Source organism: Gymnogyps californianus, chromosome 6, assembly GCF_018139145.2.
Source record: "Gymnogyps californianus isolate 813 chromosome 6, ASM1813914v2, whole genome shotgun sequence".
Lineage (NCBI taxonomy): Eukaryota > Metazoa > Chordata > Aves > Accipitriformes > Cathartidae > Gymnogyps > Gymnogyps californianus.
The window spans coordinates 32,316,801-32,343,459 of NC_059476.1; the positions used below are offsets into that span (position 1 = coordinate 32,316,801).

At 37.9% G+C, this 26,659-nt stretch overlaps 1 protein-coding gene across 3 annotated transcripts in view; it reads left to right on the forward strand.

The window, feature by feature from the left end:
* The window catches only part of GRID1 (glutamate ionotropic receptor delta type subunit 1), a 556,760-nt gene that overhangs the window by 458,783 nt on the left and 71,318 nt on the right, over positions 1 to 26,659 (forward strand). The window lies entirely within an intron of this gene.

Consider the following 26,659-nt stretch of genomic DNA (forward strand, 5'->3'; position numbering starts at 1 on the left):
CTCTTGTATGTTTACATTTTTACATCTTCTACCTTAAGCTTCCTGAGCCTTTGGTTCATTCCTTGCACTGGCAGTTGCTGAGGGTGATGGTTATGTCATTTTGCTTCATTGGCTCACTGTTCCAATCTGCAGCATGGAGTTGAGGGTGCTTGCCTGCTTTGTACAAAGTTTTGAAGTCTGATAGAAAAAAAGGACTCTAGCAAAAACATTTAGCTGTTAACATTAAGAAATTGAATGAATCATAGTATTAAAAACTGTATATTCTTAATTATATGAGAGACTATCCCTTCAGAGCTTGTTTGGAATTGCCAATGGAGAACTATGTCCCACTTCCACAGTACAAGGGACATGAAGTGGGAAAGGAGGTCAGGACTACATTAATTCCCTCCTTATTGACCATCTATATTATTAGTTCTTATTAATGAAAGCCTTGCTGTAACTTTCAGAACATCTGAGCTGGTTCATATTTCCTATGTTTCTGCACTTGGGTGGATTCCGCACAACATAATAGTTTAATGATCCAGCTGTGAGAGCAAAAATAAGGGAGTCAGGACTCCAGGGAGGTAGTCCTAGCAACTCGCTAACTCAAAGTAAGCTCTTGAGGTGTAAATCTATTTGTTCTGGTTTGACCATGTATGCAGAGGATACCATAACAACTAACCACCCTTGTAGGGATGTGATTAGGCTTAGTTAGATAACGCCTTTTTATCTTCATCTTCATCCTTGGCAGGAAGATCTTCTGTAAGTGTGAAATGATGTTGTTATTTAGTTTATTTTATGACAGGGATCATATTTTTTTATAAAGCAATCTGCAATTCTTTCCCAAGCTGGCTGTAACAAAGGCAGAATTAACGGTTTACACACATGCTGTGTTTCATAAGAAACATTCTGTTCAAAATGATAACGTTTACCATTGGTTATTCATTTCTGTCAGTTGATATGTTTCAATTTTTTTAAATTGGATTTTCTTGAAATATCATCTGCTTCATAAACACTCATACTTGTTTCCTCCAGCACTTCTGAGGCAGATTGCAGAAGTCACTGTAAGTAGTTTTGTGATATGTTTCATAGTTGTTGAAACCCCATTTTTGAAGTCTGATACAGTGCTCTAATTGGGATTGTTACTTTTAGACAGAATTTCATTGTTATCATGACGAGAAATCCTATGCTTCTTATTAATTGCAAAAAGGAACTGTATTTTTAGGGGTCTGCAGTATTAAGTGCTTTCATCTGCAGGAATATTGCCAAGTCACATTATATGCTGCTAAAAGATATATACCGAAGAGAATTATCTTAGGTGGTTACTACTGTAATTGAATCAGTTTTACTCTTATGGAAAAATGCATAACTAAAGTGCCTGAGTTTAGTGGTAAAACAGATGCCTGCCTCCTGTTTGAGCACTTCATAAACATGCACTGGGTATAGTAATTCGGTTTAATCTGTGTTGCCAAGGTATCTTTCAGCTGAAATGTAAGACTGAAGTCTTGGCTACTTGTGATCACTAAAGATCCCCTGTTACCTTGCAAAGGGAAGGACTAATAGTCCTCTCATTCTGGGTAAAACACAATTTCCACATATTTACATTTGATTTAACTTTCTCTTTCTGTTTGAGTTGATTGAGTGTCATGGTAGAATAATTTGGAAAAAGAGTATTGTGATTCACCCTATAAATACATTGTGTCAAACTGAAGAAAAATCTGGAGTATTTTACTCAAAATAGTAAAACTCTTTCTTTTTTTAGTTGTAATTTTCTGTACAAGATGGACATGAGGAGTAAAAATAAATCCATTCCTTGCAAATTCTCTAAGTTGAATTATTCATGGTGAAAAATACAGCCGAACATATAGGAAATGGCTATGATCAATTTTTAAACTATAGAAGAATGCTAGAGAAGAAACATGATGAACCTGAGTGTTTTTTCCGAAATGAAGTGAGGTCCCTGTTTGCCCAAGTTCTGTGAATTGTTTTTTTTTTTTCTTGTAATTGAAATATTATGTTCCATATGCTTTCATTGTAAAATTATAGCTGAATTATTACATTCACTAACTGAAAAGTAAGTAAGCAAGTTTAGAAATGCATTTTTTGTTGTAAATATGTGATACATAGTTCTTTTTAAGTTTTTTTTATTTTATGTTTTTGGAAAACATTGCCAATGGGACCCATGCTTTTGCGTAAACTGTTACTTGTATTTGCAAACACAAAATGCTGTATGTATTTGCAAATTATACCAGTGTCAACCCGGAGTAAAAGGGATGTCTTGCAAATTTCAGTTGGAATTCCTCCAAGCATAAGATCATGCTGGTCTTCTCCTTTGGAAGGCTGTTCAGCTGTTTATTTGACATTTTCACAACATGAGGCTTGAGGCTAGATTTTAAAAAGCAGCAGTATCTGAGTTATGAGTGGGGCCAGGATACCTACAGCAATTAGGACGCTGCTGAAGTTTCCACAGCCCACATGCACCACTGCCTGTATGTTTAGAAATTCTGTTTAATTCATGTCACATACTATGTCATACTTACTAGATTATAATGAATCTTGGGTATAACATTCTCCTTTTGCACATGCACCGCATGCACCATTGCAACACATATGCAATACTGCATAAAATTGGGATGTTAGGGATGTTAAAATCAGCCTTCTAAAAACAGTTACATCTTTAATTATGGAGTTTTCATCAAAGCTCCTATAATTTATTGATGGATCCTAGGAGAGTATTCAGAATGGGATGAAGAGAAAGCCCCTTTCTGTAGCTCAGCTCATGAAGAATTCTGTGCTCAAGTGTGCACACTATGAAGAAAAATGTATTTCCATAGGGAAACAGGGCAAGATTTTCTGAGCTTAACACCAAAGAAAATAGAAAGTATTTGAAAAAAATCTTCACAAATACTTTTTACCATTTTGGCAATCCAAAGACAGAGATTATTTGCTATTCTCTTTTGCACAACATTGATCTTGAACAAAGGCAATAAGTCCGCTACTCCAGAAAAGAGGGACAGTCTTTCTTTTTTTATTTCCTGCCCTAAGAAATATCTTTGAATCATGTTTGTTGTTTAAAAATCACACCAAAATCAGAAGAACTTTCTGTTGAGTGTCAGACTAGCTTTTTTAGCATAATGTCTGTTTAGCAAAATCACTTTGAAAGATATTAATGATAACGCCAAAATACAAGCTCAATTATTTTAACTAACATATCAAATAGATGTCATCTTGGCTTTCGTAAGTACATAAACTAAGGAGTTCTAACATCTCTTCATTTGTAGCATGATTTCAGTGCTGAGGACAGTTGCAAGGACTGTATGTTGAGGGCGACCATGCGCAGTTTCCTTTCTGTAGTGTTTGAAATGCATTTAATTCTTCTAATTATTTTTGTTGTCTTATATCATGTAGGTGCCAAGCATAGTTTATGAAGTAATTTATTTCAGCAGTAATTTTAAAATCCAGGATAACTATGTCGTCTTCATCTGTATATTGCTCCGATATATTCAATATGTCAAAAAGTGGATGTTTAAGTACAGGTAGTTAAGCTATTTGGTCATGCTACATCATAGTTCTGTTAAGAAAAATGACAAAATTTTATGGCTTCTGTTTAGTGCTATTAAAATAAACAACAGAAATAGAAGTTATTTAAAATTCCCTTTCTATTTTTGCTTTTATTTCTTCCATTTCATGCCAGATTATAGTACTGTATACCAGTAAACATTTTCACATGCAGGTTTTCAAAAGACAAGTTTAATGGCAAGATATCTTTGGTCAGCCCAAATATGTGACATGAGGAACTTCTGTGTCACAAAGTGCCACAAACAATCTGACTTGCTTTGGCTTCGTTCCTTAATTTCATTATACTTAAAAAAAGAATAACCTTAGTTCCTCAGCTTACTCTTTTGGAAAGATACATGCCAAAGGGCATCAGAGTTCTGATTAAACCTCTTTGTCCGTATTGGCTAATTCACTGAAATAACAGTAGTTGGCAGAGATTGCCTGCTGGTGTTCCAGTTCCTGGCAGAACTACCTTTAAATTGAGGACTTTCTGTTTTCAGACCACACATAAAACACTCAGTTTTGTCTTAAAATAGGTACAATATATAATCAATGTGAGCCTGTGGAAAGTATTCTAAAATATGCCTGGTCCAGTACCACAATATCTCTTGCTATAGGAGTGAATGAATATATACTTGGGTAAAATATACAGATTCACAAAATAAAACTTGTTTTCCATTTTGAGACAACACCCTTCTGCTGGAATGGCGACAGTACCAGGCATAGATAATAACTCTCAAAATGGAATATTCTTTCTGAGCATGACATCTATGTGACAGGCTATCAGATTATAGTATGTCTGTATTTTTAATATCTCAGTGAGTGTGATGTACAAATATGTAATAGAGCTCCCCCACAATATGATTTCTAACACGACACATTTTTAAGTTGTATGTTAGCAACAAAATATATTTCTTTACGCAATATATAGTAATATATACATATATTTTAAGTATTTTCCAGCATAAAAGAGGTACATGAGCAGAACACAATCATTAAAAATATTGACACTATTTAAAAAGTCAATCGTTGATATGTTGCCATAGGCTGAAATAGCTATTAAATGCAGCAACACATTTGAATTCCACTTATACCTGAGGGGCAGAAAGACCCCCAACATAACAAACCCCTTGAATACTGAAGCTTGCCAAAATCCACTTTTGATGGAGATTATTGGGAACGATTTCCAGAGGTTGAATCTGTCAGATGAAGCACCCTGTTTGCCCTAGGAAGCCATGCCCTAGCTATTTTAAGTGAAAAATATAATTGCCACGAGACTGAATGGAAAATGGGATAAAGGTGATTTCCTAGGTGACTGGATTCCAGGTCATGCAGAGCTTAAAAAAATGTTAATAACCTGAAATGACACCTGGATCTGAAATGGTGAGCAGAGTATCACAAAGAAGAGGTGTATTTTGCTGACAGTGACCAGACATGCAGCTTTTACTTCATGAAGACAGGGCAGGCTCAGAAAGCATCCTGTTAGTACAGTGTAAACCAGACAAAAGTGTCACGTAGAAGAGCTGAAGTCTGGTATCTTAAGTGGCCAAATCACCTTTGCAGTCAAAATTCTCTTATGAACAATTATATACCTGTCCTGAAATTAAATTGCAAGTTGCAAAAGCATCTGATTGCATGCCTTAAGCCCACTGGGTTTTTATAAATAGAATTGTACAGAGCATAAAACATGCAGGATGCCAGTAGAGTATTCTGCCTATGAATTTAAGATGCCATGAAGAACTCAGTGATGTAACTCTCTTTCCATATTCATTATTAACTTTTGTACTGTGCTTTGAGATCATTGGATGAAGGATGCTATCTATGATCATGTAGTTCTTCAAATGCATGACGTAAATCTCTTTGAAACAGAGTACTTCTTTAATGTAGTAAAACAGCTCCAGCCTGCCAACATCTACTTCACTCGCAACAATATCTTTTCTATGAAAAGGTAAGTTGCAGAGTCCCATAATGTTTATTGATGAGGTCTGAAGAACTTGCAGGTATTGGGCTTTGTTTGAAAGCAGATGTAATGAAAAGTAAAAAAAAAAAAGAGTAATCCAGGGACTCTCTGTTATAGTGGAGGAGTTAAGCAGAAATATGCTGCTGCTCATTATTGACCAAAGCAGGTAGCCAGATACAGGGTTTCTTTTAGGAGAAGAAACAGCATAAAAATAGTGAAATCTGACATCAGTTATTTGTTTTAAAATTGCTTGCCAAGGCCAGTTTCCCTGAATATCATAACTAACGAGAAGAGGGTTTGCTTGCTTATAGCAGTAAATTCCTCTCAATTGGAATACCACCAAAAGGTCCGTCCCTAGTGCTTTGCTCAGGACAGCGCTTGCACTTGTTCCCACTGTGTCTGAAGTTTCTGCGCCATCTTGCCTGGTCCTGCTGTTTCTCCCACCATCACAAAACTTTGGGAAAACAAGTGGGGAGGCAAATCCTTTCTCCTACATGTGCTGTTTTCTGGGGTAACGTGTCTGTGGTGAAAGTGGTGATGACTGTTCTGTGTTATGTAGTTAACTACCAGACTGGTGATTTTACCAGCCTGTCAAATGCATCATTGGTTTCAGCAGGTTGACCGCTATATCTCCCTGCATTGTTCATCGTAAAGTCTCAAATTCTTAAAATTTTATCCATGGATAAAATTTGGTTACAATGCCATGAGAGAAGTGGGTATGTTTTAAAATAGTTGAGATGATACCATCTAGGGATGGTATCTGGCTGACATCAGTTGTTGGGCATTTGTTTTGTTTTGTTTTGTTTTTAAGTAAGGACTGTTATCTAAATATACATAAGGTTGACAGAATGCAAAAATAAGTATTCTTTTACAAAGCAGGCTAAAGCTTTCAAAATACAGTGCTTGGGCAGATAGGCGGCTGAAGGTACCAAAGCATTTAGTCCCTGGAGCCTTACCAGAAAGTAGTCCTAGACAAGTACAAGAATTGGCAATTGCTTACATAGAGAAAAAAAAGCTAATATCCAGTAACTAGGAGCATGGGTGATATTTAATAGTATGAGAACATTTCAGTTCAAGAAGTTCTAGCACCATCTATAATTTTCTTAAAGCTTTATGTGTAATTTATTCTGCCATAAGATTAATAATACAGTAAGGCGTAAGTTAGTAGATGCTTTGCAAGATTGCTGTCTGAGCTGTATTGAATCTAAACTGAGCGCTCTCTCATTCTCTCTACTCTCCTTCAAGATGCCATTCAATACCAATCTACAAGGCCACTGTAGCTGTTTACACTTCAGTAGCACCCGGAGGCTATGGTTTTGTTATACCGAGAGCTGCCCAGGTAGTTAACTATATTATTATTGTGTAATACATAAACCATGTGGTTGTGTGTTCAGAAACCTGCTATTGTAGTTTTGCCATCCTGACAGAAAAATGCTATCAAAATGTAAGTTTTGAGAACATTCAGTATTGGGACTTCTCCAGGGTGTTCGCTAAGATAGGGTTGAACAGTTTTGTGGATCAGGTGTAAGGTATGTTTTTCAGGCTAGGTATAACAAACACTGCTGCTCATGGTTCAAACTTGAGGAGGGAGCAGCTCACTTCTGGAGTTGAATCTGAAGTTTTGTCTGCTTTTTTCTTTCCTCTCTCCTAAGCTTTAAAATAAATAATTGGGAGTGAAGTATTTCTTGGCAGGTTTTCTGAACTTGCTCAGTGATATTACAAGGAAATTTCACTAGAAATTTTAAAGAGAAATAAGTGTTGTTACTCCATGTTTTTATTAGGGCAAGTGAGGGCAAAAGAGAGCACAAAATATTTACTTTATGAGCATGAGGGAAATCCACTGAGATTTTGTTACTATTTATCATTATCTCTGATTGGTTCCTGAGTGTTCAGAGGAGGCCTTTTCCTCGACAGACTCACTGAAAGGACATTCAGCATCTAGAGCTTTTTTTTCATTTGAGCACAAATAGGAACACAGTAACCAGTGAAGCAGAAAACACAGATTTGCTGGCTGAGCTGGCTTAAAATGAAAGAGCGAATCGGAATCTAAGGTACAGCCCATGGAGTCTGCTACTCTAGTGTAGCTCTCATTACAGGACGTTTCAGTGGCTTTCTTAATTAAAACAAAATGTCCGATCTTCTCTGGATCTCAGGATGAATCCATTATGTCAGGGGCTTGCTCTCTGAGTTTGTTTCTCTTCCTCTCATGCATACCCCAGTTTCATCCCCAGCTACATGGTCCTTACTTCTGTATTGCACCCTGCACCCTGGAAGCTTCTCTGTGTCAAGGGTGGTCATTTGCCTCCACGGAAGCCACGATCTCCCCTATTTCTGCAAGCAATTCAGTGTGACCCTGTGTGCAGTCTGGCTCTGAAAGATCGGTACCTTCCTCTGTGCTGCCTAACCACAACTTTTTAATAGAACACAACATATAGTCGTACAGTGAACTGAGAGATTAAATAGATGCCATCCATTCCACAAATCAATATGACGGAGTAGAATTCAAGTCAATATTGGTTTCCTCTCTGTTTCTATTTTGAATCTCGATGGAGGGTTTAGGCAGACAGATGAATTGTTCCAAGATCTATAACTATGTTATTTTAACTATGGCTTGATTTAATAAAAAAGTAAGGAAAAAATGTAAAGAAATGCCTACTGTTAAATCTCAGAAGAAAGGGAGAAGTTTTCATACATTTTTTCATTATTTATGCAATATATTTCTGTATATTTTGCCTATGAGTGGTTTTACAAGGCTTCTGTACATTACCAATTCTACTGTCAGTCATGACTTACCACCCTCATAACACTTTCTCCAAGATGACTCCTGTTGAATCTTTTTAATTATCCGTATACCATGATCTTTCTCTATTTCTTCCACTCCCAAGATGCAGTGCAAAACCATCATTTATTGTAGCCAGTAGAGAAGAACAAATGGAAAATATGGATTGGATTGCCTTTCATTAATATATTCAGCTTTTCGTGGAGTGAGATTTCATAAGGAAAGGAGTTCAGATTAGACTGGAGAGGCATTTTTCAGAATTAATCAAAATTTTAAGGCATTAAGTAGTTTTGGCTTTAGAACAATTATTGCAATTACATTAGTTTTTCAGTATAATTTATTATGATTTTTCAGGTTCAGAAGAGAGAGCTTACCACAGTGCTAGTGCTCTGTTTTAACAAGCACGCTGCAGGCAAAATATCTCTGTAGCAATGTCATTTGTGCTTCAGGGTGGTATGTTACCGAACCAGCCATGGGGGCAGGGACACTCAGCATCCCAGCAAATCACACAGTTTCCCCATTGCTGACTTGGTGTGATCATTCAGGTGAATTTGTTGAGTATAACATAGCTCAATATTGGACAGTCTGATGAGGATATGAGAGTAATTATTGTCTGACAGCTGAGTCATCTGTGAAAAGTCAAAGCCACCATCACTAAAACCTTTGTGTCTGCCACATTCTGCTTTGGAAAATAAATAACCTTCATCTTAAGGGAAGCTTTCTAGTTGGAAAGGGTCAATATCGGTGGAAAGAATGAGGTTGGACATTCCCCTCTCTGTGTCTCTGACATATGTGAAGCACGTTAAGTTGAAGTCTGCTGGTACTGCCTAGCATAAAGCAGCAATCTTCTGTTTCTTATTTGCATTAATTGCATGCTTATGATGTTGTCTAATTGTTTTTTGTCTTGTTCAAGAAACAATGCATTGCCTGCAAATTTTGTTCATTCTATATGTTCTTTATAGCACAGGTTGCCTGTAAAATGTCATAGGAGTTCACTGCATTTATAGGTTGAGCTACAGCTGCCCTTATAATACTTTATCCTAACAAAACCAGGAAACAAATTTCCTTGCTTAAAATACATCGGTTGCCCTTACTATATATATTCTCTGGCTTCAGTTGAGGAGAACAAGTACAGCCTGTTTCTTGACCATTTACAGCTCTTCAGAGAGGATCTCCACCTGTCCGCTGCTCCTGCCGCCTGCCAGATTATCTTTCTCTGTTCTCACAGATTTTGAGCAAAATGTACTTTAAGAACCTGTACTAGTTTTGCTGGTGTTTCTGTACAGGAGGATTTATGGTAGGTGGTTTGAGTATTGATACTGGATTTTGAAGATAAGTTGCCCTGTTTTTTCACCCTTTATGAAGCAAAGAAAAAGAGTCAGTGGGATCTCCTGGAGAGACAGGAGGAATTGGAGCAGCAAGGATCTCTTCAGCTCCCTTCCCTCCTGTGTCTCCCAGCGCAGCCTGCCCACATTAATAATCCTCATTGCTCCATGGTAGTTAGTCAGGCTGCAGCAAAGATTAAATATCCTTCCCTGTAGCTGCATTAACTTTCTAGATGTAGGTGGTATGAAATAGGTACATCAATGTACCTACTGCCTCTCTGGTTTTAATTATTTCAGAAATCCTGTCTGTTCTGAATTCATAATAACTATGAGTATTTCCAAGACTTGGAAGTTCAGGATCAGACCAGCAGCAAGGCTCTGTAGAGGCAGACTTTCCTGCTGAAGTGAGGTGTTATAATTCTGATTTTTGAGACACCGCTCTAGGATATCTCACTTCTCTAGCTCTGGCTTGCTTCAGTAGGTATTGCATGGTCCAGTCCAGAAAGACAATATATGGATTAATGCTGCTCCAGATCAATGAGTAAAGGGAGTGATTGTTTTCTTTCCTCCTCCTTCACCATTAGAAATTAACACACCTTAAACCCAAAGCCATTCGTGTGTTTGTGTACAGCCATGATCCTGCCCACTGTCACTGCTTCAAATCCTGCGGTGTTCCCCATGCTTCCTATCACCAAAAATAAGCATAAGCAACGGCTTCCAGGATAGAAATTGGGATGTCTGTTAGTTTGATCTATCTTCGTTCCAGAATTTCTTTATTTCCATGGGCATCTCAAAATGCCTAATGACAAATTAAATGGGGCATAGACCCAGGCAGCAGAACAATGCCCTGTGGGGGAGTGCACCGAGAGCACAGGCAGCTAATTTGAGTAATCCCAGAAACCTGGGGATGCAATGATTAATAAGGAAGGGACATCCAGCTGGCCTGTAACTTAAGCAAGCTGACAAAGTCTGTTGAATTAAATACTGGTTTGATTGACAGCATCTCTACTGAAATCCACATCAGGACTGGTTCTATTGCCTTCCTGATGTATATTTATTCTGAAGTATGCCTGGTCTTGGGTATCTCAGACATTTTATGTCTCAATATGCTCAATTGCAAATCTAGATGTTCTCCTTCTGTTTGTTGCTGTAAACCATTTACATAAAAATGCTGAGTCTTTAAATTGTGGGAAAGATTATAAAATATGCAAACTCATATATATGCATATATAGATTTCACTGTATCTTAATTTCCTCTGTGGCATATTAGAATCTGCTTTTTTGTCAATCACTTAAAAAAAACCACAAGTCAACAAAAAGCATTTTTTCTGGGGGCATTCTGAGGGTTTTATATGGACACATTTAAAGATGGAAAAAGCATAGCAGTAAGATTCATTATCTTACTTTGGTGTGCTGACTAATGCTGTCAAAAATGCGGCTTTTGAGAAACAAAACATGCCCAGTGGAAATACAGGGATGTGAGAAAAACAGAAAGAATTTATGGATAAACAATAATAAACCTGACAGATGATATCAGTACTTCCTTTGGCTGATTACAACCTAGAAATACAATTATGCTTTCCAGACTGTACATTAGGACTTACATTAATATAGCTGTGAGGAAGAGTCTTTCCTTATTTTCTCTACATAATATTTTGAAGACAGTCATGCAATCTCCCTTCTAGTGCTCTGGGCTAGCCCCAGCTGCCTGGTCGGAGCACAGGCGGTGCTCAACTCTCGCCCTTCCTCTCAGCAGAGGATCTGAGCTCTGGCGCCCATCAAGGTAACACACCTGCATGACTCCTGGTCTGGTCACCACACAGGGAGAGCAGCCTCAAGTCTGCTCAAAGGATGGACAGACATGCTGGAAAATACTATAAAGGTGGTGACATCTGGGATGCTTCAGTTTCCTCTAGTACGGGAAACTGGAAGCTACTGTATCACTTATCAGCTGAGGAGCATTCGATAGATATTTTTGGGCAATGCCAAAAAACTTGTAACAGGTTTTCTGGTAACAGTTCAGAAAGAGATAGAGAGAGGGCAGATTTGGATATAAAGAAAATACAAGCTAGTTTAGCGCATTAAGAAATATTTCTTATTTAAATCAGATGTAATTTTTTTCAAAATAATAGAAGTTTTTCATAGACTAAGAGACAGTTCACGTTCTAGGTCAACTTTTCTCTCCGTTTTTCAGAAAGATAAGAAATATTTTTGCTGTCAGTTTCTACATTTTGATTTTCTGTTTCATGCATTAATTCCATGTAGGAATTTTTTCGGTATGTATGTATATACATACATTAGCTGCTCTCATGTAAAAGATGAGGAACTCAGTCTTGAAAGCCTGACTAAATGTTACCCCGGTTTCACAGATAATAAGCAATTACTCCTTCCACTGCAGCTGGCAGGCAGTGAGTACAACCAGTGCAAGTAGGGGTTCTGTTTGCAGAAAGGGACCCCATGTAAGGTAATCTAGCTAAACATGCAAAACATATAGTGGTCCTCTATCTTGTTTTTCTCTGCCTGTTGCCTTTCTTTGCAGCCATTCTAAACACCTTTGATTTGGCTGTGTGTCATTACCAGGCATATATACGCCTCAGTTGAGACATTATTAAAGGCATGTATTTTCTATTCATGAATGTGTCTCTGATTTTAATTTACAAAGGTCTACTTTATTAAAATTTACTCTCATTTGGCATTTCTTTTAATTATCTGAAAAGGAATGCTCAAACTTTTTTTTTCTTCCTTTTTTATTTTTCCTTTGTAAAGACTAAAATATTGATTTCTAGCTAGCTGGATTTTGTTGTCTTTCTTGCTGCTGCTACTGTTTTGTCTTTGTAGAAATACTGTTTCCCTAACTTTACTGTCTTATGAAGACCTTTGTACATCTGCAGATCTTTATTTTTCCTTTAGAGGAAATGAGGCTCTCTTGGTAATGGGTTTTGAATGGGTTTTTAAATTCTCTGATGGTCAAAGAAAATCACTTAATTTGCAATGAAAAGAAGAATATCTAATGATAAGGGTGTGTTGGGTTTGTGTGGTGGGGTTTTGCTAGTGGGGGCGGGGGGGGGGGGGCTACAGGGGTGGCTTCTGTGAGAAGCTGCTAGAAGCTTTCCTGGCTCCACGTCGTACCCGCTGCTGGCCAAGGCCAAGCCATCGGCAACGGTGGTAGCGCCTCTGTGATAACATGTTTAAGAAGGGGAAAGACTGCTGAAAAACCTGCAGTGGAAAGAGGAGTGGGATGTGAGAGAAACCACCATGCAGACACCAAGGTCAGTGAAGAAGGAAAGGGAGGAGGTGTGCCAGAGCAGAGATTCCCCTGCAGCCTGTGATGAAGACCTTGGTGAGGCAGGCTGTCCCCCTGCAGCCCATGGAGGTTAACGATGGAGCAGAGATTCCCCTGCAGCCCGTGGAGGACACCATGCTGGTGGCTGGGCCCGGAGAAGGCCATGACTCCGTGGGAAAGCCCACGCTGGAGCAGTTCGTGGAGGACTGCAGCCCGTGGGAAAGGCTTGCATTGGAGAAGCTCGTGGAGGGCTGACCCCCATGGGAGGGACCCCATGCTGGAGCAGGGGAAGAGTGTGAGGAGTCCTCCCCGAGGAAGAAGGATTGGCAGAGACACTGTGGGACGAACTGACCGCAACCCCCATTCCCACCCCATTGTGCTGCTGGCAGAGGAGGAGTGAGTGAGCACCTGTGCGGTGCTTTGTTGCCGAGTGGGCCTAAACCATGACAACAAGCATTTTAAACACAGTTTTTTTCAAAACTATTATGTTCTGTTGGTCACAGCACATGTGATAGGACTCCACAATACTACTTACAACCAGTCACAACTTTCCTGAAAGGATACACATTGAAGGTTGTTAGCACAGATATCCTGAACAGCAGGAAAACAGTCTTACTTGGCCAGTAAAGTTATTGCCTGTGTGCAGTATTGTGATGCTGCATAAACAGCAGCATCAACGTTAGCGAGATAGGGTGTTCTTCAAGGTTCAAACGCAATTACGCAGGCTGTGACCCAGCCATGGGTAGCTATCAGCTATCTTACCTAGTGAGGACACTGCCAGTGATTGACTGACTGATGGCTGCAGAAAAGCAATAAACAGTTATGTCAAATTGTTCAAACAGGATTCATTAATAATACAATCAGGTTCATTTTCTGAACCAGCCTTGTGTATAGAGTGAATATGAATTTCCTTCCTGAAGACCAAGATGGAGAACAAAGTGCATAGTCACAGTGATCTCAGGTGTGCTTCAGGACCCAAACCCAAACCACTCCCACTGCCTCCAAATGGCAATAGGTGTTTGGCATTACTGCACTCTGTATCAATTTATCACTTAAAAAAAAAAACCAAAACTTTTACTGTTTTGTAGTCATGTGCTTTAAAAAAAAAAAAAATCCAGTTCTTTGCGATTACAGAAGATATGATCTGCCTGAACATCTCCCAGCTAGACAGTTTCTACCTCTCTTAATGTGCGTGTTTGGAAGATAGTGACAAATATTTTAACTTATTTAATTTAAATTATTAATTAAATATAGGGGACCAGGATACAAGTGCATAGAAACTGCCTTATTTATCAAAATGCTTCTAACCAGTGTCAGCAGTGCATATTGGTTTTGTATGCCTGTTTTAAGGGATATATCTGGAGAATACGGGGTGGGGTGGAAAGGACATCTAAGAAGAGCAGCTGCCTGGCTTCTTGTGAAAATCAGGTGCCTTTGAGGTGACCAAAGTCAAATGAATGAAGTCCAAATGAATTTGGATCTGATCACAGCATGACTGACCCTGTGGGTCTGTCTCTTGTGCCCAGCCTGGTGTGTGCCACTGGAGGATGACGCCAGGTTGCTGCCTTGTTAAAATATTGGACCTGTCCCAAGGCGAGGGCTCACGCTGCTGTGCTGTGTGCACATACCCTCTAAGGCATGACATTATCCTTTCTGCACTGTTCCTTTCCTATCCTAGCCTATGTTTCCTTCACATGTATAATATTGGCCATAATCTTTTGCTTAACTTGCTTGTATTACAGTGCAAATTAGCCCATTTGTGCCTAGCTAGTTTCTCCTTGAAGTTTATTTTCAGCTGTGTTGTTTCTCTGTGTTTGAAGCAGATTCTTAGCTATGTTAGTTAATGCATGATGTGAATTGACTTCTATTGAGATAAATATAAGCTGCTAGTATCCATCCCCCTGAAAACTCCCTTGACTTTCTCCCCTTCTCTGACTGTTGTGTACTTTGAAATTATTTACCTGGCATGTCTTAAACTGTTGACATTATGAAACAGTTGTTACATTTCACCACAGAAATGACTGAACACGTGTGCAAAAAGATTAAGGGCCCTTTAGGATGAAAATCGCTATACCACAATCATTATTCTGACTGTTGAAATTCTAAACTGCATGTGGTTCTTTTTTCTTCTAAACAAGAAAAAATAAAAACCATTAAAACATTCAGACATGTTATAAACTTCAGAAGTGTTTTTTTGAAACAGAATAGCAGACATCGACCTCAATAAGGTTTTAAACAATCTTTCATCTTCAGGACTTTGTTACATTATGCCCTCAGGAACCTATTCTTATTATAATTATGATCCAGAGGAAATATTCTCGAACAGTAACACTTTTCTATGGTAATAGCACAGTAGATGTTATACTGAATTGATGATTGTTTAAAAGCTTTTTGCCATTATGAGGTAGAATGGTCCAACATCTTTGAAACAAGATACTAACTTTGAGTTGAATCAAGAACTGTAATAAAGAAGAAATATGTTCTTAGAAAATGCGTTGAAAATTAGTAGGTTGAAGATGAAAAGACTGAAATTATTAATAAGAGTTTTTCTTGCATTGCACAAGAATAGCTGCCGTTTGTGCTGTTGGAAGTTTTGTGGTTAAAATTAAAGGATCTGTGTTCTCTCATCGCTGTTCTCCTGTCACCTGCTATGTTAATGACAGTGAAAGGGTATCATGGGGTCAGTTTCATAACCAGTAAATGCATAGGGTTTTGTTAATGTTCAGGGTAGTTTGATGGATATTATCAACACCACAGCCATAATAATTATTCTATGTTCTAGAATTTATATTGGAGCCCAGAACAGTGGCATTTCCAAATTTGGGGGGATAAGAGTTATGTGTTAGTTATGTATGTGAGAGTATGAGTTATGTGGTTACTTACTGCTGTATGCGACTACTGTGGGTTTGAGTATTTGTCAGTACATCTGTAGTCTTCTCTCTCATCTAGAAAAGAGTCAAGGCAGCTGAAGGTATGTTCCATGCCATCAAGCTAGCTTTGATAGATGGTATTTGTGTCCTTCTTTTATTTTACTGTTTCTGTACTTTGAAGTTCCCTTTTGGGCAAGAAACTAGGATCAAAATGTATGGAAATCAAGTTTTTTGTCACGTTTTTCAGCAAGTATTGAAAAACCTGGCAGAACACTCTTACCTTATTCACTCTGTAGACTAATTTTAAAAGTGGTTTGGATAATTCTGTTAGTGTTTAATCTGGTTAGTATCCTGTTTGATATCAGAAGTGTCTCTTTTGGGGTTTTCATGTATTTCTGACTAAAATGAGGAAAACCCCACAAGCCAAATCTATAAGCCCCAAACCTCTTCTGGCTTTTGCTTGCTTTGTTTGGTTTTTTTGTGTGTGTGTTTGTTTTTCTCCACTGTCAGAGAGGAACAAAGTGTATGAGTCTCCTCTTTGGTTTTTTACCATGAGGATAATAAACAATTTAATAACTTATTTATAGACATATAGAATATCCATGAGTTCATTTTTGAGGCCAAAGTTAGATGTCTAATAGACATGCTATCATTTTAATAGATGCTACAGGCCTAAGTGCTTATCTTCAGTCCTTGTAGTACAAGAATCCAAAGTGCGGTAGTCATAGTGATCTCTTCTGGCCTTAAAATCAAGTCTAATACCTCCAAAATCTGGTAATGGAACTGCCTTTCACAGTTGGTCTCCGTCATGGGGAAAAAACAGTGTTTTGGATTTCAGTTGCCTCTGATTTACCTTGCTTGGGATTCTTATTTTTCATCTAAGAGTCAAGTTCAAACCTAGCAATACAGGGAAATATCTGTTAATATCCAAATGCATCTATTTATCTGATATTTTTTACCTTACTAAAAAAAAGCCTTTCAAAAATAGGTATTCTTTGTACTAGTGCGAGACTGAAAACCCACAGTGGATGAACTTCTGAAGAAGAGTACTTGGCTCAAAAATATACTTGGACCTTGGGTTTAGTAGGAGTGTTTACATTTTTGTTTTTGGTTCAGAATTTTGGAATCATATTCATTTCACTTTTTTCCTTTTCATTGTGACAGAACAATCTGAAACAAAATAGTGACAGTGCCTAATACCTGTACATAAATAGTGAAAACAAAATGTGAGTTTGCCAAGACTTCTTATCCCTCAGACTTTGATATATGTCTCTAATTCCACTTTTTAGAATGTATATGTAATATTGAAATGCAAGAAGCGAAAAGCTGCTCCATAACCTTGGTGGTGTTTTATATCCCCTTTCAAAATTTTGCATTGTTTTATGTATTTTGGGCTACAGTAATTTTTTGATGTGCTATATCTGCCCTGAATATCTTGCTTTCTAAGAATACACACAGAGGCCAGGTCATAATATGCCTGGTGATACGTGATTTATCTGTAACTGTTCAAAAAGTAAACTTATTTGACTACAGGAGCACAACAGAAGTTGTATTTAAATATGGAGTACATACCCTGATAAATTAACTTGGGGAATAATGAGAGCAGTGTGGAGGAAGATACAGAAGTGACTGTAAAGGGGAGAACAGAGTTGGGAATAACTTAAAGTTAGAAAACAAAGGATAAGTGGCAAATAATTGTATTTTCATATCAAAATGCGGCCATTGTTTGTTAATTGAAGCAGTGGCTAAAAAAAAATAAATAAATCTGGAGAAGAAAAAAAGAAAAAGATGCCAGCCATAGCTGTAATAATTACTGGACTATCACTTTGATAGACAGGTCTAAAATTAAAGTTTCTCTCATTTATTTAGGTTGTAACAGAATGTTTGTCCCATGTCTGTTATAAGAGATTAGGAGACATTATTGACTGTCTTTCCACAAGAAGACTGATAGCAACAATCGCCTGCAAGGGGAAGTTAGACTCCTTTAAACCAGATGATTAACCTTGTCATATTTCTACTGGTATAGCGGATAACACTGTCAGATGTGTTTGAAGCTCTTTCTGTATTCGACATGTTTTAATTAATTGAGAAGAGAAAAGAGATCAGTGTAGAATGGAAGGGAAAGAAGACCACTAACATGTTCTTATTTTATTGTGAGCCTACAGTATGTCTTGAGCAATATACGCAGCTGAGTAAATACTACATTTAAGATTACATTTGTAAAAATTCTTTTTCCTTTCATTTATAAACCTTTGGAAAACCTCTAGTTCTGTAAAGTTAAACATAGTTTTATTTTGTACTATAGTTCCAACGTGTAGTTTTCCTATAAATGGAATGGCATGTTGACCACTTCATTACATTAAAACAATTTAAGGCTTCTACTGTACTTTAGGAGGTGTAAAAAGACTGGTTTGCCATTCACTTGTATTAGTGGTAAGTTAAGAATGACCAAATGAAGCCAATAAAAAGTTGGCAAAAATAAAAAGCTGTAAACAAGATAATTAATCTCTAAGATACCACTTTCACAGAGATTTCTCTATGATAGTCTGGTGGTACAGTCTGTGACGTGGATGTCCACAATAGTGTAGTACAGAAAGCAATAATTTAAGAGAAAGTGTACTAGAGTGTATGTTCCTGAAATGTTCCTGTTAACACAGACAGAAAATCACTAGGAGCACTTAGCAAAGTTATCACTGGTAAAGAGTCAGCTGGAACCTCAGTTGACATATAGTCATATAAGTGCATTTAAGTCAAGGGATCTTGATCAGATTTTGCTAATTAAGGATCTTGCTTAGAATATTTTTCCAATAGGATTATAACATCTATATGCTCTGCAGTCTGTGTAATAACAGTTCACCTAGCCGTATCCAACCTAGCTTTAAATTAGCTAATTTAGGTATTGCTAGTTTTATTTCCACAGCACCATGGAATTCATACATAGACTGCAAAACTCATTTATGTTTATGCTAAAAACCTAGCAAAACTCATTTATGTTTATGCTAAAAACCTTGCAGGTACAGTCATGTGGACACAGTAAAAGCAATGCAAATTATTGTAAACAGGACTGCTATATTAACTGCTTATATTCATGCAATTTTATGTTACTTTAGGCTTTATGCTAATAAATGGGGGCTAAGTAGAAGAATATCAGTGCTCTACTAAAATATTTCATTGTCTTAACCACATTATGTTCCCTCTGAAAAACTTGTCATCGTTTCTTAACAAGTGATTTCTCATATCTGGATCCATCCTGTCTTGAAATGTTCATTGATGTAAAAAATTCAAACACTGCTGATATACTGTAACATTTTTGATGTGCTTGAGCAGAACATCTGAATGGAGTATATGTCTGCTAGATAGGTTACATATGCCTGATTCTGATCTGAAATCAAGAATGAACTGGAATTACATTAGCGTAAAATAGACTAGTTGGCTGTCCTGCTCCTTGTCTCAAAAAGGACTTAATTCTATACCAAACGAGAACCCAACTGAGTCTGAAAACCAGCCTTCTAGCCCTTACTTAAATAAGTGGCTGGATCTGTTGAATTAGTTCCTCTGGGGTTCTTGAATATGGATTTCAGGATCAGAATCTTTATCTGACGTGTCCAGGTGTAAAAGATGATTAATGGTTTGTTGAATAATGGATGCTCTTGCAGCCTATCTTGAAAGGGACATTTTTGAAATGTTTCTGTTTCCTTGCACTTTATCTCGCCATTTGCATATAACAAAGTGAACCTTGAGAGGGTGGGAAGTGCTGCTGGAGGCGAGGGCAGCCGCAGGGATGGTGCACCTGTACAACTATGTAGCCTTTACCATGTTATGGAGTGGTGGGACTTGTCTGTCTTACAGCTCTCGTGGTAAATTCAAGACTGTGGGGGCTTTGAAGAATAGAAGATTCTGATCTGGCATTATTTTAGGCCTCTCGTGTTCACATTTTACCTTAATCATGGTCACAGTTAGAAAGTATAGAAAGCAGTGGCATACCAAATTCAAAGTGTGGGCTTTTTTTTTTTTTTTTTTTTTTCAAATAATTTTATATTGCTCACAAGATTCTGACTACCCAAAACCAGGTTTATTTTGTGTTGCTTGTTCTTGTCAGATTTCTCTGAGCACCAGAGGAATTATCTAGACAGCTCATGAGAAAGGCTAATAATCATATTTATTTGTTATGATGTTTTAAATTTCAAGGAAGGGATCCTGACGCAACAAGGCCTTTAACCTGAGTCTAATCCTGTCCTGGTTTCAGCTGGGATAGAGTTAATTTTCTTCTTAGTAGCTGGTACAGTGCTGTGTTTTGGATTTAGTGTGAGGATAATGTTGATAACACGCTGATGTTTTAGTTGTTGCTAAGTAGCGCTTATCTTCAGCCAAGGACTTTTCAGTTTCCCATGCTCTGCCAGCAAGCAGGTGTGCAAGAAGCTGGGAGGGAGCATGGCCAGGACAGCTGACCCCAACTAGCCAAAGGGGTATTCCATACCATAGAAAGTCAATGCCCAGTATATAAACTGGGGGCAGTTGGCCAGGAGGGGCAGATCACTGCTCAGGCATTGGTCAGCGGGTGGTGAGCAATTGCGTTGTGCATCACTGGTTTTTTTTTTTCCTTTTTTTCTCTTCTTTTTTTTAGTTATATTCCTTTTCATTACTATTATTATTATATTTCACTATTATTATTATTATTATTGTTAGTATTATATTTTACTTTAGTTATTAAACTGTTCTTTTCTCAACCCACGAGTTTTACCTTCTTTCCTGATTCTCCTCCCCATCCCACTGGGAGTGGGGGGGGAGCGAGGGAGTGGCTGTGTGGCGCTTGGCTGCTGGCTGGGGTTAAACCATGACAAATCCAAAATTCAGAGTGACTGTTGGCATGTTTAAATTCTTTGCCAAATTGAGGCTAAAACTTTGCCCATTGTTAACATACACAGTTCTTGTTGACTGCAGTGAGAGCTTCATGCTTATGTCCAAGGGCAGGTTGGCTGGTAATGCATAAATTCCAGCCCATAGAAGAAATCTGGAGTGAATGTGATGACTGTGTCAATGTACAATGTTGTAATTATCTTGCAAGCTCCCTTTATCACATATTGGCATCTCCTGAAATGAAAAGATAATACTGTTTGTGTATGAACATGAGAGAATTTACTGCACTTCTTTATTGTACCATGGATTAAATTATAATGTCAGTGCTAATGTTATAGTTAATAAGTTAGACATATTCAAAACTAACATCTCCAAATTCTAAGAAATTAAGGAAAGACAGAAAATGAACAGAAGTAGCATAACCATAACGTATCTGCTGTTTTCCTTTGTATATTTATTCTGCAATAATAAACTGAGATTGTATAATGTAAATCATAAGCACACATGCAGATGTTAATGCTTGATATTTTATCATTTGGACTTCTGCTTACTCTGCTATAGAGAAATGTTTATGTTAAAATACAGTGTCTTTATCACGTAATTTGAGGTTAGTCACACTATGGTATCTGCAGAATGGTGGAAGGAAGACTTGAAGAGGTTTTTATTAGATAGCTCATCAGAGACACAACTAATAATATTTTGCCATGACATCAGAGGGTGTTCTGGGAGGAACAAACAAATGTTCCTCTCTTTCTAAAGGATGCTATTTGGCTAATATGCCGATCAGCCTGTCAGGTGCATTAGCAGTAAGTTATGCTTCTGGTGACTGCAATCAAGGAAAATAAGCTGCATGTCCCTGCTTACCTGCCATCTCTTCTGTGCTGTGGCATTCTTTCTACTCAGTCCTTAGTGCCTCTCCTTTTCTCTCCCTCTGTCTACCTTCCTCCCACCTCCTGGCCTTCTTGCTTATGTTTTTCCTGGGCATTCCCTCCTCCTCATCTCAACCCTCTGTCCCACTGCTCTTTTAGATTTAAATGGTGTCCATACAAACATGCATATTTTCTTTTTTATGTCCATCAGCTATGTAGTATCATCAGGTGTATCAAGTCCCCGCAGACCTCCTGTCACCTTTCTTTTCTGGATGCTTTTGTTTTAAAAGCTATGTTATTTTCCATTGTTGTTTCTGTAGTAAACTGGTATTAAGATTGTCAGTATCCTTTTCAAAGACATTGTTTTTTCTTATTTTTAATCCTCCCCCCCCCCCCCCCCCCCCCCCCCCCCCCCCCACCTGGGAGGTTTGTCTTGTAGCTCAGTTCTCTTGACGAACAATGTTTGATCCCCACTTCTGGGAAGTGACCCAAGTCTAGTGATCTGCACTGTCTTAGAAGAAACCCTCTATGGTGTTGGTTTATAGATCAAAATATAGTTGAAATTTTACACAGTGATTGATTTGAATATGAAGAATATTCAAAATGAATATTTTAATGTGAGGCTTTAAAATTATCATGGAAAGTCAACAGGGAACCTGCAGGAGGAAGCCACATAGTGTGCAACTGAGATTTAACCTGAAGAGTAGATGGCTTTTGTACCAGCTGAAGTTTTCACATCTTTTCATTCTCTGTGTTTAGTCTTGTGTATGAGATCTTTTTCTAATGTATGAATTGCTGTGGCCAGACCTTTATCGAGGGGAAAGTTGATAAACAAGATAGTATTACTATTTAGGTTCAGCAAGAAGTCAGATAAGACCCCACAGATTTTGCAACTAAGTTAGCTACTAGTAGGCACTTCTGCTTCCTCCTATAATTTTGCTCATTTCCCTCTCTTCTTTATCGTATACTTTACCTTTGAGAAGAGGGTAAGCTGAACTCTGAACAAAAATCTTGTTTTGCATGCCAAACTCAAAACTTTCTTTTTCTCCCAGTAAATGTATTTGATACCTCTTATGTTTTCCAACAAATATTTCCCTTCATAGCTCTATGCAGAAAGAAATACAGGAAGATAATTTTTGATCAACTTGATTGCTTTAAGCAAAATTATATGGGCTTTTTAATTTGTCCAGGTGTGAGTACATTTCACTTTAACATTGTCAGTCTCTTTTCCTTTAGCTATAAAGGCTAGAGATTTTCTTTTTAAAATTAGAAATATGATGGCCTTATAATCATACGACTCTAGCACCTGGAGACTTCAAAGCTTTTAATCAGACTTGCTGGCAACATTACAGTTAATGTTCACAAACTAATTCATAAACCAGCTAACCTTATACATGATGCATGAGCAGAATGACTGCCAGTGCTTGGCACCAAATCTATAGTCTTCTGTTTTATTTTGCTAAATTACTTCGGCCAATAAAAAAGAATTTATATGCTTTCTGAGCAAATTCATGTTCTACCTATTAGATGGCAGACGTGAAATATGCAGATTTTCTCAGACTTTGCCCAAAATGTGTTCTGCCATGACTTTTGATTCGGTTTCAATATCACATATTATTGAGTGCTGATCATCCTAACAGTGAAATTTCCCTGGAATCTCACCTCCAGAAGCTCAGTGGCCAGCATCCTCGATTGCACAGATGAACCTTGCTGACATTAAAAAGAATTGAGCTTTGATAGTTCAGAGAACCTAATTAATCATGTAGCCTGAATGAAAGCTTTTTAACATAGTATTTAGAAGAATCACACCAATAAAAATCAGCTGTAGTGATAGCTGGTTGGCAGTTTTTCATAGGAATGATTTTCTGGTGGATAAATTTACACGGAAAAGCATTTATTTTGGTAAAAACCTATTAAATTGAAATTTAGAATTTTTTAACTGGCCTGAAGGGTTTAATTTTGACAAGATAATAAGAAAAACTCACAGTATTGAACTGTTTTAATATCTTCCATCTTGTATCATGGGCCAGGTTCTCTTATATATTTCCTGTACATGGTGATCCTGAGGGACTGGAGTGCGTTGTAGGAATTTATTCAGTGAGATATATAATATGCTGTAGCAACTGATCCACAGGAAGAAATTCAGAACTAGGATTGCAGTGAATAGAAAACAGGGAAATGTGTTTTAATACTGGAACGGATGAGATCTGCAAAGGATTTTTCCAAGGATTCCACTTTGTCAAAATATTTTACTTGAATTGAAAATGTCTAAACAAAATGTTTTGACACTGCCCAACTTAGATTTCTCTCTGTGGAAAAGCTCAGATCTACATCCCATTTCAGGAGGAAATCAAACTGCCTGGTTTCGCCTATGATAGCAGTTCCAGTTTTTTCTCAAGTCTAATTGTCATGCCTCCTTCAAATAAATACATAAATCAGTGTGATGTTTCAGATGAGAGGAATTCTTGGGCTGCTTCTGGAAAGGCAAGCATTCTCCTAGAGGAAGGATGATACTTAAATAGTGGAATGGGTTCTGAAAGGGTTCTACAGCATCCGTGTTTTGGGAAGGAGGCAGAAGGAGAAGGCATCAAAGTGGATCTTGTTAAGCATTCATGTTGGGTTTCTTTCCCATTCGAGTGGTCCCGTGCAACACAGGTAAATCGTTAGGCCAGGATTGTTCTAATTCAGGAGCATTTTACTAGTGAACTGCTATAACAAAGGAAGGCTATATTAAAGTGTGCATTTGGGATTTTGGTTATTATAAATTACATCTTTTGAAATCTCATTTAGAACCAGGAACTAAAATTATGTTGGAAGGCTCAGAGGATTAATTCTTCCTGAACAATAGACTGTCACTGATCACTCTGTAAAATAATTATGCCAAATTTAATTATAATACAAGCACATTGTATGATAGTCATAGTGTGCCCAAAAGAGAGTTTGAAAAGGTGCCTCCCAAGCATATGGACTAGCTCTGGGAGCACAGTGGCAAATTACGCATGTTGTAATTGAGTACAACTTAATATCAGGCTTTCTTAATTAAAGGTTTGGGGTTGTGTGGGGTGGATTCTGGCTGGCACACTTTGCTTTTCAATATCATCAGCATAATGGAACAAACGAACTCTTCCCTCCTCATTTTATAGATTCTGCCAAAAGGCCTTATGACTTCCAGTAGCATTAATGTATTTAAATCAATTCCAGTATCACTGTAGTGGTAAAACCAGGAGTAAACAAATTGTTACAGGGATGGAAAAATAACTGTCCCTCCTTCTGATACTTCAGCTGCAAGAACTGCACTATCATACGTTGCTGATCTTTCAGTATAATCCACTCATGCAAACCTAAGTCTCCTACTTCACCGTTTCAGTCTTCTCTCCTCAGTTTTCCATCCATCTTCATGTTGGATTTGGACTAGTTATGGAAATACCATTGACCCTTTAACTATAAAATCAAGCACTGATCCTGTTTACAGTTCCACCCCTGTGGCAGGCTGGAGCCTAAGGCACTCGCTAAACTGAGGGAGCCACCAGGATCACAGCCTTAACAGAGCCAGTGCAAATTTAGAGTAGCATTAAGATGCTTGGCCAGAACCTTTTCTCGGGGAAAAAAAAAAGTTGTGCGAGTCATACATAAACAAATGAAATGACTGCCAGTGCTTGGGGAAGCAGTTCCACAGCTGGAATGACATGGTGCAGTAAGCCTCAGCTGAAGTTTTGTGCTTATGTTATGTTAGGGCAAGTATCTTGGGAGAAAGCTAACGAGATCTAGAGTATGGGTGTCAGGAGTAATGAAGCAGGAATGCTGGCAGTGAGAGGTAGATGCCTTTGGTTTGTATTGCAACATAAGGTGTTTACTATAAAGCAACAAAAAAGGTTAGGACCACAGGTCAGAACTAGCAAAAGGAGTGCAGATCTGCCGAGTTTCCTGGGTTTGTACTCACAGCAGGCTTCAATTTGGCTTTACATCTCAATGGAAAAAGTTAAAAATAGAAAAGCTCTGAAGAGCAGGAAAGCCAGTCTAATCTAATATGCCTTCTTTTTTTCCTTCTTTTACATTATTTCTTTCACATGCAACTGTTTTGTTACATAGGAAATCTGGTCAAAATATGAGTCTGTTGTTAGTCTTTCTCAATCTAGCACAGAGGCTACTAACACTCTGAGTTGCAGGTGCTTCCATATAGCATAACTTCTAGTTATGCAGCGGATGGTGCCAGCACATGCTCTGCGCTTTGCTTCCCCCGTTCCTCCCTGTCCCAAAATGCCTTTGTTAAAAATTGTTGTTCAATAGAACTAGTGAATGTATTTAAACAAAAAAGTAGAGAAAGACGTTTTCTCTGTTTTCCTCCAATGTAGAACATTTTGTTTTCCAGGTCGTCTTTGCAGCAGTATTATATTTTCAGGGAAAGTGTACAAAAAAGGTGTTAAAAAAAAAAAAAATCTAAAACCATGTGTGCATTTTGGTTATTTTGCTTGACAATGTGATATAAATATTCACCTGGAATGTGTTAATAGCCAGCCTTCTGTAGTAATTTACACTATCATTGAAATGGTTATCAGAACTTAAGCCGTATCTGCCGTAGAAGGGAAGAGTGTCAGTTTGTTTTATTGAAGAATATTGAATGTGAAATCTTGCATGAGCTGTAACGTCAGCAGTTTTCACAGCATCCACTAGGTGACATTTAATGAGTTTGTGAAGAAATCTGTGTTGATACGGTGGGCTGTCAGGAGGATAGGAATGACGTGCTGGTGACTGCCATTGTTTGATGTGATTGCTGGTCTTCTAGTCTTGTGAGATTCCTTAACCAAAAGTTTGTGACATATTCATACGCAGTCCATTATACAAATGAGCCCTAGTTCTCTTTGAATTTCTGTGTATGCATGCAGCCTCTGTAATGTTGCCAGTCTAATGCAGACTGAAGTTCTGATGAAAGTCATTGACATCAGGTTTATTCATACTAACAGCAAACTCCTGCTTGTTGACAGGTCCAATATCCTTTCCCCTAACTGATATGGTACCACTTCAAGACCAGGAGACTTGGTATAAGTAGATAGAAGTGTCCCAAAAGAACAAGTAACTAGGTTAAAAACCTATGAAAACTAGTTAAGAATATTGAGGAATTTTTTTTTTTCATTTCTGTAAGTTTCTTTAAATTGTAGCTCTCTATAGTGACTGTGACATC